General features: G+C 34.9%; 1 non-coding gene across 1 annotated transcript; it reads left to right on the top strand.

The window, feature by feature from the left end:
- Window positions 1–314: 314 nt before the first annotated feature.
- LOC133833592 (small nucleolar RNA R71) lies at window positions 315–420 on the top strand. The gene has a single exon (XR_009892964.1). It is a non-coding gene; the product is annotated as a small nucleolar RNA R71 (small nucleolar RNA).
- Window positions 421–13,885: the final 13,465 nt, after the last annotated feature.

The raw sequence follows: 13,885 nt of genomic DNA, 5'->3' as shown, positions 1-13,885 counted from the left end.
TTGAGCAAAAATGTGTGCTTTTTAGCCATTTTTCGTCATTAAGACCTCAAACTTCTTTTTCAAAGCTTCGAGTTGAGCCTTAACACTATCCTCTTCTCGAAGTTGATAGATCGCAGATGGTTTATGTTGGTTGGTACTATCAATAGTACTTGGACCAATCCAAGTGTGAGATTTTTTTGCAGTTTCTTCGAGATATTCAAGAGCATCCTCTCGCTCTTTTTCGAGGAATTCACCATTGCATAGCATTTCTACAAACTAACGCTCATGACTCATGAGGCCTTCATAGAGGCAACTGAACAAACGCTAGTTCTCATAGCCATGGTGCGGGCACTGATTCAATAGATCTTTGAATCTTTCCCAAACTTGATAGAACGTTTCATTGTCATTTTGGGAAAATGTGGAAATCTGTCGTTTTAGGCTGTTGGTCTTATGGCTAGGGAAGTGTTTTAGAAAGAAATATTTGGTCATTTCCTCCCATGTTCTAATAGATCTAGGTCTCAAACAGTATAACCAACTTTTGGCTTTGTCCTTCAAGGAGAAAGGGAAGAATTTTAGTCGCACAAAATCAACATTTTCGGCTCGGTTATAGAATGTGGCTACTACCTCCTCGAATTCTCTAATATGCACGCATGAGCTTTCATTTTCCATTCCACTAAATGTGGGAAAGAGTTGAATCATGCCATGTTTAAAGTCTAATACATGTGTTATCCCCAAAATTTCAGTTCGATGACGTGGCAATCAGAAGTGACAAGTGGCAATGCATAGTCAGCAAATGGCACATTAATAGTCAATAAATGTATTGGCTCTTTAGAGTTGTGATATTACTGGTCATGAAAATTATTTATCTGGTTTGGAAGTGATTTGATCGACCAGGTAAAATTTTTGTCCGACCGGTAAAGACTTTTGACTGATCAGTAAAATCTTTTGGCCGACCAGTAAAATCTTTTGGCCGACCAGTTATTTGTTTTGATAGACCAGTCAAGTGTTTTGCTAGACCAGAAATGTGTCATGCTAGACCAGAGAAGTATCATGCTAGACCAGAGATGTGTCATGTTAGACCAGAGGTGTGCTAGAGGAGTGCTTTTGCTTATGACAACCGGTGAGTTGTCCTAGCCGACCAGTCACTTCGGGGATGGATTTGGTTGGTCCCCGGATCAGAATCTCAGAAGTTACCGTCTACTTCAGTAAAGCCTCAGTAATAGCTTCAACTCGAATCATTCTCAACTGCCGCGGGAATCTCTCAGATATCCTGGAATAATAACTATATTATTGTAATTTAAATTCATTTATATTTTATTAATTAAAGTCTGTTGGAAGAACCAAGGACCCGGTCAAAGGGAGATATCTGATGTACGATCCATGAGTCTATAAATAAATGGCTCATGGCATCATTTTGGGGGATCTGATCTTTTTAGACTGAGAGAAACTCTCTAGTTTGGAGACTTTGGGACTGTTACTTGGGGTATTCTTGGGGCATTTTTTGAGAGAGTTTAGAGAGAGAAACTATGTATTTTTCTACTTACACTTAAGAAACTCAGTTGACTCAAGTTAATCTGATCTTAAGTGTAGGATATATATATATATATCACAATTCCAAGTGGATTAGGCTATTACCAATAAATTGGGACTGAACCACTATAAAATTATCAGTGTCGTATTTTTCTCTTGAAGGTTTATTGTAGTTTTGACGTCTACTTGTCGTTGGCCAAAATCGTGGTCAACATTTTGGTGATTTCATTGAGAGCCTGAAGAGAAGAAACACATGACTATCATATCAAGATGGCGCCCAAGAATACCAATGTGGCATCCAAAAAGTCAGGCACGTCAAAAGAGCCTGCTAGATCAGAAGGTCCTGGACCGCAGAACCCAGAGATTGAGCCCAGGGTCTCGCTCGAGGAGACCAATCCAAAAGTTGAACAACTCCAGGAAGCAATAGGCGCTTTCCAAGAGGAGATGATTAAATTCAATGCTTGGCAGGAGTCTTTCGCTGAAGAGATGGCCAGGCAGAGAGCAGCGTTAGAGCAGCAAAGGCGCGATATGGAGGCCAGAAGAGAATAGCTCAGACAACGACAGGAGGAAGTCGACCGGAGACATCGTGAAGCAGCACTTGCTCTAGAAGCGGCTACCCAATTGGCCCAAGACAATGCTCAAGCCGCGGCACAAGCAGCCACCCAGGGATCAAGAAATAATAATGCTGGTCGGAGGACCATTGACAGAGCCAATTCTTGGGGACCGGACAGAAGCAGGAGTAACCCCCCTGGTCGGGAAGATGATGGGGTCCGATCATGACGCCAAAGGGAAAAATCTGAACCGCCCTGCCAGTCAAGTAGAAATACCTCCCCGACAATGACGCCAAAATTTGTTTAACGCCTAAATCATGACAACCACTAAGTGGTAGTTGTAGTAAAATCGGGCGGTCGATTCACAAGGAGGTAACTTAAAACCAAAATATATATTATTAAAATGTAACATGAAATAAATAAAAATGTAAATGAAAGAGATTTGAAATTTAGGTGTTGTCTTTTTTATGAAATGATAAAATGAGACAAGTGAAATAAAATTAAGGTGTAATCAAGAGTTTGAGAAAATAGAAAGGTTTAAAAAATCATCCATATGCTTTGTTTGGTTACTTAATTACTTGATTTACAAAAATACACAAGTAAATAGTTCACATCCCAACATTTACTTGGAAAATCTAACTCTAAAGTCCATATTTTTTTTCTAACAAAAGTCAATTTGAGTTATAGAGTTCTTTAGTTTAGAAGCACGGTGTTAATCTTATGAAAACTCTAAAAAGGACAAAATACCCAAGGGCAATAATGCAATAGAAGATTGGACATAAAATTATGTATCAATATTACTTTTACTAATTAGAAGCATATAGAAAGAGCATGACTAATCCTATATACTATTAGCACAAGTAAATAAAGATAACAAAAATAAATGTGAGGATGAAAGAGCATAAACAACTCAAATGCATTATATTAAGAACATAGTAAATCAAAGTAGCAAAATAACATCACTAGCATATAGAATCATCCCTAACCTTCCTAGGAAGATTATGTCATTATGCTCATGATTCTCACAAAATTCTAAGAAGAAAATATGAGAAGAAAGTGAGTAGAAATTTTGCTATAGTTTATTTACTATCAAAATTACATACCTAATGTGAAATGAAGAGTCCCTATTTATAGATGGAGAAAATGACTAAAAGGAAATTAAACAAAAAAATGAGGTTTACACAATAAATTTGAAATATTAATATTAAAATAAGATTTTGAAAAATTAAATCTTATTATTAATATTAACCTAGCTATTTTGGTGAATGGTCATTTTGCCATTTTTCTAAAAAACTCAAAAAAAATGTGAACTTTAAAGCTCAAAATGGGAGGTCCAAGGCCAAAAGAGCACACAAAATGGGTTGGTGGCATCTCGAAGTGTTGACCCAACTGCAACCAATCAGAGGAGGACACATGGCACAGCTGGGCTGGGTAGGGAGAAAAAAGGCAGCTTGCGTGGGCGACGTGACATCCCTTGCTTGGCTGGCAGGAAGGCTGGCAGTGCTGCAGGTGGCGTCAGGCGGCGCGGCGCGGCTCGGCTCGGCTCCAGCGTATCAGGCAGGGAAACATGGCAGATTTGGGGCTAGGCTCGTTTGAGCTCATTTTGGGCCTAGTTTCCTTTAAAAATGTAACTTTTTCATCATTTATCATTCATTCTTTCTTCTTTCTTTTTCTTTGTGCAAAATAAATTTTATTTTCTGAAAATTAAACACAAATTAAATTAATATTAATATTTTCAAATATAAAATATATTACAATAAATTTATTAAAATATTAATTAAAAATTAATTAATTTTAAACTTTAAAACTAATAAAATGATACTTTTGAGCATTAATCAATACTTCTACTATAATTATAATGGTTTCCCTCATCCCGTATCAAGATTCTCCAAACCACCTTAAAAGTATAACACTTGTAGAATATTTTTTTATAAATACTTTCAAAGTCATTTTTTATGAATAGAATTTCTGAATATAATAGAATTACTTCTTTTAAAAAGTTTTCAAGGGAATAGACTTGTTATTATTTTAGAGAACCCTAGCATCTCAAAGGAGTTCTCTAAAATAGTTTTTTTTTTAAGCTATACTGAGTGAAATATGAAAAATAGCACTCCAATTATTTCATATATTCACTTTCCAAAACAGAAAGTAGAGAGACGTAAAAGGACTTGCTAAGGGTAGAGAGCTCTCTAATTTTTTTTAATAATTTTTCAATTAAATTTATTTTTTTGTATTATTTAATAAAAAAAGAAATTCAAATTTGTAAAAGATAAAGTATTAAATTAATTGATTTTAGCTAAAATAAGAAGCAGAGAAGTGAGAGTGATATTGATAAAAATAGCTTTTTAAAAAGAAAAAAACATTGCCATTTTAGCTCGTATTTGGCTAAAAAAAATAGAGAAGACCTCCGAATACTCAAATAGAATCAAGTTTGATCCGAGGGCATTTATATAATATGATAATTTAATAGAAAAGAAAAAAGATAGTAAATGAAAGAATAAAGTTTGATAGGATTTGATTGATTGAGTTTGGGGTCAAGGGTGTTTTAATGATTTATAGAGACCAAACCAATGTGATATAAATCTAACGAGAGAATTGTATGACTTTTATTATAGTCCTTTCTTTGGTACTTCAACTTAGAATAGTAGAAAACGTGTACAACTTAGAAAAGTATTGCTTGCTTTGTCCTTAGCTTTGTACACCGACTTTCCTCATCCATAGCTATAGTTTAACGTAACAACACAAAGATCACCACCTCCACCACCATATATTTTTTCTCTCTCATTCTTTTTCTCTTAAAAAAATATTAGGCCATAATATGATATCCAACATCATAAAGTAATAGCAATCTAAAATCTCAATTTGGTAGGGTTTTGTGGGCATGTAAAAGCACAAGATTAAGTCAATTTTGATTGTAATTTTTGAGCAAATTATAGTTGTTATGTCCACCTGCAAATAAAGTGTTATGATAATCACTAGTGGCACCTAGTCATAATCTCCTAAGAAGAAGAAGAAAATAAAGATAAAAAGCATGTCCCCTACATTTGAGCATAAAAATGAAACATGAACTTGATGCTAAAACAAGCTCCTCTCTTAAGCATGGATTATGCAGAAATTATTGCATATCTATATAATAACAAAAAAGAAAAAGTGTCTTGTACTTGAAGATTAAGGCAAGTTTTCTTTTCACCTTGGTTGAGGATTAGTTTTATTTTTTTTTTTGGTCAGCTTTGTCTTTTGTTTTTTTTTTTATTATTATTAAAAATAATGTTGTGAATGATTAAAATACTAAACATTTTGAAATTTTATCCCATTTTTCATTTGGGATAAATTAATCTCAACTTATTTTGTTATTTTCAAATATAGATGAGCACATGTTTTTTCAGATAATATGGAAATCATATAAGTATTTATATTATTAAGTCTAGTATTTTAGTCTCGTGTATTTTCTAAACAAGCCTTTAGTCAAGTTCAAAGTCGACAAATAAGATGTATTGTTCTTCTCAAATTCGGTTCATTAGTTTAGATAATCAAATAGAAGTATACGTGGTCCAACAAAATATTTGCATCATAAAAACATAATATGAAATTATGCTCACCTAAAGTTTGGTCAGCACCCATTAAATGATTATTCCAAAGGACAAAGTTTAGCCCTACAAATTGCGTAAAACATTTTTCTCCCAATTTGTTTTTTTTAATAAATAAATAATTTAGAGTGCAATATTGATCCACCGACCATAAGATTTGCTACAAGGACTAGAGGAAACCTACCTGATATGAGACCTTAAATTCCAAAAAATTGGACTCATAATTAACCACAACACAATAGTCGGTCCTTTATTAACTTTTACATGCTATGCTCACCAATTTAAGAATATTTAAAATCACCATTAAAAAACCCAACCAAAAAAAATCACCATTAATTTTTTTAAAAAAATAATGTCTTGGCATGGCAGTACACAATTATATCTAAAGTTTATGCACATAATTAGTGGAGTGCTAAACTTTTTACAACATACCTCATATATCTTAACTGCTTATTTAATGAGCTATATACAGTATATTTATATATAATTCTGAAATGTCTACTTTATAAAAGCATAAAATATAACTATTTTGCATTAGACTAGAAAATCCCTACTTGTAGAGTGAACTATATATGCTCTTGAAGGTCAATTCCCACTTAAAATGAGACATTGGCAGCTATATATATATATATATAAATATATATATACCCAATTCATAATTAATATGTGTGTGAAAGTGATATTTTCAAGGGAAAAAAGATAAGAACAAAGATGGGAAATAACAGGTATTTGTTCCCCAATAGCTCTCTAGTAGAATTCACATGAAAATGCCATTCCAAATTGTTTATATACGAGATATGAGATTGCTTTTTTTTTTTCTTTCCAATTGAGTGAATCATTTGAGAAGAGATAATTTGTCTGCTTATTTATAAAAGGAAGTTTTTTTAAACTAACAATTCTTTTATGAATTTTACAATCTATATATATTTTACATAGATACTCTAATATATATATATATTTATATATATGGAAGACTTCTTAACGATTACTACTCATAGATATGTACTAACAATTATGATGATGTGGCAATATAGTTACTTGGTATAGCAAGTCGCCAACAGGTAAATATTTTTATTCTACATTAATTTTTGAATTTAGTTTTTTTTGCCATAATTAATGTTGTTTTCAACCAATGAGAGACACTAACTATATTTAGAAATTGACATGCATTTGAAAAATGAAAAGCTTACAATATTATATTTTCATAATAAATACACGTTTTTCATCAGGTAACCCTTCAAAAAATTTGAAAAAGTCAAAATTTAGTTTTAGAAATATTAATTAACAACTACAAATACGGACCATTGATCTTAATCTAATGGTTAATATTAAAGTAATTATTCATGGGTAGTAATCATTAAAAGTGCACCCATATATATATATTTAGATTACTAAATGCAAATATAAAGCTTAAGTAGTATTGCATAAGTTAAGTGTAAAACCTTTAACGATTTCATATAATAGAAATGTAAAATTTGAGTTTGAATTATAGGCATTTAAAAGTGGTCTTTTTGGGTCTAAAGTAATGCAATGAAGTATCTAAGTATGTCCAAAATATTTGGGAACATTTGGAGGTGTTTAAGATCACTTTTGAATAAATTGATGAGTCTTTCAAGCATTGTGTTGCCTCTAGAAAGGCAATGTGTCATGCGCAAAGACATGGATCGCACTGAAAAATAGTAGGCAACACATCTGTACAATGTCATTCTTTAATCTCCAAATGATGTGTTTAAAAACTATAATATTGGTTAGATTTAATGACAATGTCTACACTATAAAAATGGTCTTTTAGAGTTTTGAAGCTTTTATCACACTTCTCAACTCTCTCTCTCTCTCTCTCTCTCTCTCTCTCTCTCTCTCTCTCTCTCTCTCTCTCTAGCTCTTAAAGATCATAAGTTTTATTCAAGAAATTCATCAAGAAAGTGTTTGTCTTGTGAATTTCAAAGTCTTGTTTAATTCTAATTCCCTTTCCTTTTAGAAAAAGCTTCAAGTATCAATGGTGTGCAAGGATATAGAGAATTTCAACAATGATACTCCTCGTGTGTATGAACTTTTTGTTGTTTCTCCCCCAAGCTTGATGTAACGCCCTAATTTCTCATAAATTATCGAGAACACAGCGTTGGATCATAATCATAAACGTTGCTCTTTTATTGAATGAAAACTTAAAAATAAATATATAGATCCATGGTTTTACAAAAATAAAATAACTGTCTTTAACATATTAAAATGAGCAACATGTAAATAAAACTTTAAAAGAAAACATTCTTTAATAAAAATAAATAGGCCCGCTTGATCTTCCTCGACTATATGGTCCCCATGAGTACATCACGAAGCTCTTAGGTCCCACTCGCCACCGGCCTTTCTATCTTTAATTGCTTGAAATAACAACATCATAAGGGGTGAGCTTCTAAGCCCAGTAAGGAAAGTACAAACAAGAGTTAGTCATATAATCATTTAATCAACATGTCATAAATTTCACAAGAGTTATAACAAAACTTATTTATACTAATCATAAAATCCTATGTCATATCATAGCCTAACTCATAATCATAAATCATAATCTAAGTCATAGTTCATAGTCATAAGTCATAGGTCATAAGTCATAATTGTAACTATAGGTCATAGATCATAATAACAAGTCAGATATAATAAAAAGATAAGTGCTTACACAGGGGTGGCAATTAAGCCCCGGACATAAGTCCGTCATACACCGAACATCAACTTTGGTCTGTCATAAAATTTTGGCAACCGAGCCTACCAGACATAAGTCCGTCGTACATCATTGGATACCTTAGGTCGAGACACACTTACCCCTTTATTGTACCTGAAATGTTAGGTCATACAAAACATAAACTAGATCATAAACTAAACCACCTAATTTTCCTTACCAAAAACCAGAATATTGGAGACAAGAGCAGGATTGGAAACTCCTAAAACCAAATAGTAAAAAATCATAAGTCCTTTAGAGAAAAAAAAGATGAATAGAAGATCTAAACCATTGGAATAAAGACTTAAAAAAAACCTTAAGTTTCAAAGAAATTGAACACCTAACCAAAAGTCATTATAACAAGTTAGGATTTGAAAAGAATAAGAGGAATGATAATGAACTAAACATGAGGATAAAGAATACCTTGGATAGATTAGAACTTCAATCTACACCTCAATACCAAAAAATCACTCTCTCTTACTTCCCAAGTGTTGATAAAAGCTTAGATTGGAAAGCTTTTAACCCCAAAACCCTAGTGTTTCTCTCTAGAATGATCTTAACAGCTTGGAGGCTCTAAATTGTGCTTGAAAGATGATGAAAAATGGCTGAGTGAAGAGTCCTATTTATAGTGATCAAGGAGTGAAACGAACTCCTTTTAAAATGAATAAAAATAATTTTTTTGCTCAATAGATGTTGAGAACTCAGTCAAAAAATGTTCAGGAACAAGTCAAAGTTGTTGAGGGCTATTTCTAGTTTCAGATTCCACGAAAATTAAAAAATGGTCACTGGAGCCGATATATCGCCTGCACCATAATCCTGAGGGTTCGTGGTTTCGTTCGTGCGAATTCGACGTGTTTTCCGTATCAATCATAGGAGATATATCAGCCCCTATAGCTTCGACATATCGACATACACTGATATTTCAAACACGTTTTTGCACACTTTTAGCACATTTGAATTTGTTTAAACCACTTTGACTGAGTAAAACATGATCCTAACAGCTGAGGGAATGTTCTAGACTTTCTAGGCTTATCCATGATTATTTTTATTCTTTAAAAACCTTAAATCTTTAATAAACATATATGTGACAAATGTCACATTCTTAATTATTCTATCTAAACCTTAGGTTATAATAAATTAATATTCTTAGGACTATCTTTATTAATCAAACCTTATGATAAAATTAATATTTCCAAACTATAGGCTAAACCTATAAAATCCATAACTAGCTCTATGAGTTTCCAACTAAATCTCGACTTGAACCAATACTACTACGGTTTGCACTTGGCTTCTCCCTTGATTTTTTGGTTCTCTCAATTGTAAGTCTAAAATATATCTAGAGAGATGGTGTAAGTTCACTCTCCCTCAACAATCAAATTCTCTACATCTCCCTATTTCTTGTTTTTCTACATCAACATGGATGAATCTTTATCAATTTCAGTTTTGAAATTTATGACTCGAGACTTTATTAGATTGGATATATTTGATGGAACTAATTTTGTGCACTTGTAAGAAAAAATTAGGTTTCTTCTCACTAATCTCAAGGTGTATTACATTTTGGATAAGGATTTGAAGGCCCCAAATCCACCGTAGGAGAATGATACTCAAGAGGTCATTAAACAAAGGAAAAAACGTGGAAAAGATGAGTTCATTTATCGAGGTCATATCCTCAATGCCCTCTCGGATCGTCTTTACGACATATACACCAACACCAAGTTCGCCAAAGAGATATGAAAGATCTTGAAAAATAAGTATAAATCAGAGGAAGAAGGTACAAAGAAATTCATTATTACTCAATATATGGAATTTAAATTTGTTGATGAAAAACCCATCCTCCCCCAAATCCATGAACTTCAAATCATTGTGAACAAGCTCTCCACCACTAAGATAGAGTTGCCAGACCAATTCCTAGTTGGTGCAATAATAGCCAAGTTGCCTCTATCTTATAGGAGCTATAAGAAGAAGATACTTCACAAAAATTAGGAGATCTCTTTTGTAACGCCCCAAATTACCTAATAAGGCTTAAAGCCTTAATTAGGGGGCCAGGATGGAAAATTATGGAAAATTATGTGTTTATGTAATATATATATATATGTGTGTATCATTGTAATACCCTGGTTACTCCAAGACCGTTACTGTGAACTTTAAACAGTGCTTAACTCGCTAAACGAGTCATTAGGTTATAAACGTGCATCTAGGTGTTATTAATAGGCTAGTGTAAAAAATTTCCATTAAAAAGAATGGATATATTTTATTTAAAACATAAAACTGTACATGGGCCTATAAAAGCGTTTACAAGTTATTTGCAATCCAAAATTGTCATTACAGCATAAAATTACAACCCGCCGACCTAAGTGGCAAAAATAGGGTTAACCCCTAGTTCCTCTGAGAAACACCTTGGCTGTGGTGGTCAAGCGGCCGCATATGTACACATCACCACCTCTCCACTCAAGGATGGGTGAGCTTTTATTTTCCTTTACTTGCACTACATAGCACCCGTGAGCCAAGGCTCGGCAAGAAAACTCATTACTGCATGTATATAATATAAATGAATGATTATGATAATCATATTGGGCTTATAACCCTAATAAGATAATATCAAGATTCTAATAATCATGATGGGGCGTGTAGCCCTAATCAGATGGTATCGAGATTCTAGAAATCATGCTGAGGCATGTAGCCCTAATAAGATAAGTGACTGATGAGTAAGTCATGAACTTAAACCAGATGAGTCACTGTGGAGTCACAAACTTGAATCAGATAAGTGCCTGATGAGTAAGTCACGAACTTGGGCTTCGCACCCATAGCCGTGTGACGATGCAGTCACCTGGGCCGTCTGGCCCAGGCTCTAAGTAAGTCTAATATTTTCAGCTTGCGTTAAACACACCAATATTGTTCTTGACTCATAAGCCAATACCATACAACCAGTGCTCAGTACTACTGCCGAACTTAACTAATGACTCACACTTCACAGTCAATACTGACACCATTGCCGATTCTGACTAATAAGTCAGTACCATTCACAAGTAAGCAAGATTGCTAAGCATTTAATATGAAACCATTGTCCACATATAGAGCACTCAACATGCTTCATTAATAACCATGCATGTCACATACTCGGTGCAGTTTTCTTACCTCTGGTTCGAGCGAAGAAACAAGTTAAAAATGACCCTTGAGAATGATCGATCCTTTGATCCCTTAGTGGTCACCTAGTCAAAACCAAATATGGAACTCCATCAATAAAATTAACAATAGAAGGTTCATGATCTAAACCTCATTCCCGGGACCTCGAATCGTACTAAAACAGTTAGTAGATTCGATCCTGAGCCTTAGGAATTGAAACCCCGAGCCAAAAACCCTCAAAAGTACCCAAAACATGATCCTAGAAAAATAGGGTAGCACTACAGCGCTGCCCCTGGCGCCTAGGTGCTACAAGCAGGGCTGACTTCCCTGGACAGCGCTGTAGCGCCCTCCCTTGGGCGCTGTAGCGCTAGAACCAGGGTGATTCAGCTCTGGTTTTTCCCCTTCAACTTCTCCACTTTCTAAACCTTATGAACTGACTCCAAACCTCAACCAAACTGACAAATGAACCCAAATACCCATTCTACAAGTCCTGGGCATCAAAACCCAATCAATCTTTGCTAAAAACTTCCTTGAATTCTTACCTAATTCAAAAATGCCAATTGAAAATCAAATGATAAACAGAGCATAACCAGAGTATCCATGCTTAGAATCTTACCTCAAGCTCAAGATGGAACCCTCTTCAATGGTAGAACACAATCCTAGACCCTCACGGCTCACTTCCCTAGCTTGAATCCTCAATTAGAACTTCAAAAATTCAAACGAAGAAGAAGGAGAAATGATGATCGGGAGAAGAAGAAGTAATGTGCTCTATTTTTCTTAAACTTTCTCAATTAACATATATCCTTTGGTCAAAAGACCAAAATGCCCCTAGGTCATTAAATTCCCTCTTAAGGCTACCAAGGGTAAAACCGTCCTTTCCCGACTATCTCGTTAATTATAATTAACGTCCTCCAATTCCTGTTATTCCCCATATTCTCAAATGCTAATAAATCATATCCCATTATCCTTTAATTCCCGATAATACACTAATCATCAAATTCCCCCGAGATTCACCCTAAGCCCCGAAATTAACCCCGTTATGATCAGACCGCTAACTAGTATTCAAAGATTGTCTCATGCCGAATATCTCAAACAAATCCACATAATAATGTGGCCTCATCAATAATCACCAACATGCATGAAAATATACAAATATGCCCTCAACGAGCCAAATTACCAAAATGCCCTTATAATGAAAAGTGGACCCACATGCATGCATTTATCATCATATAATAATATAATTCATATAATCATTTAAAGGTATAATAAATCAATTATGGCCCTCCCGACCTTCTAATCCAACCATTAACCTCATTAGGGATTTTGGGGCATTACAATTATCCCCTCCTTACAGAAATTTTGTCCTTGAAATTTACCTGAACAGCTCGGGATACTAATTCTGCATATCCGATTCTAGCTCCTAGGTCGCTTCCTCGACCTTGACGTTCCTCCAAAATACCTTAACCAAAGGTATCATCTTATTCCTGAGGACCTTGTTCTTTCTGTCAAGTATCTGGACTGGTTGTTCCTCATAGGAGAGATCTGCCTCAAGCTCCAGATCTTTGTAACTCAAAACATGAGTCACATTAGTTACATACATCCGAAGAGTTGTAACATGAAATACATTATGCACTGCTGACAATGCCGGTGGTAAGGCCAACCTGTAGGCCACCTGACCAATCCTTTCCAGTATCTCAAATGCACCTACAAATCTAGGGCTCAGCTTGCCTTTCTTCCCAAATCTTCTCACCCCTTTCCATGGCGAGACTCTAAGGAAGACATAGTCTCCCACTCGGAACTCCACGTTCCTGCGTTTGGGATCTGCATAAATTTTATGTCTGCTTTGAGAAGTGAGCATCTGAGCTCTAATATTCTCAATGGCCTCATTGGTCCTCTGAACTGCCTCAGGACCCAAGTATCTCCTTTCTCCTGTCTCATCCCAATGAATGGGAGATCTGCATTTCCTACCATAATACAATCGACCCCAGAAATTGGACTGTCCTCTAAAATCTGGACTGTCCTCTCAGATTGTCCATCTGTTTGAGGATGATAAACAGTACTGAACTTCAACTGTGTTTCCATGAACTTCTGTAAACTCCCCCAGAAATTGGAAGTGAAAGTGGGGTCCTGATCTGACACAATCGACCCCGGTGCTCCATGGAGGCGCACGATCTTTCTCACATAGAGATCTGCATACTGATCAACTGTATAAGTAGTCCTCACTGGTAAGAAGTGAGCTGACTTGGTGTATCAATCCATAATAACCCATATTGAATCATGTTGACCAACAGTCTTAGGTAATCCCACCACAAAATCCATTGTGATGTCCTCCCATTTCCACTCTGGGATGTCTAGAGGCTGCAATAACCCTGCTGGCCTCTGATGCTCAGCCTTGACCTGTTGACATG

Source organism: Humulus lupulus, chromosome 4 (assembly GCF_963169125.1).
Source record: "Humulus lupulus chromosome 4, drHumLupu1.1, whole genome shotgun sequence".
NCBI lineage: Eukaryota > Viridiplantae > Streptophyta > Magnoliopsida > Rosales > Cannabaceae > Humulus > Humulus lupulus.
This window is presented reverse-complemented; position numbering and strand designations above follow the sequence as displayed.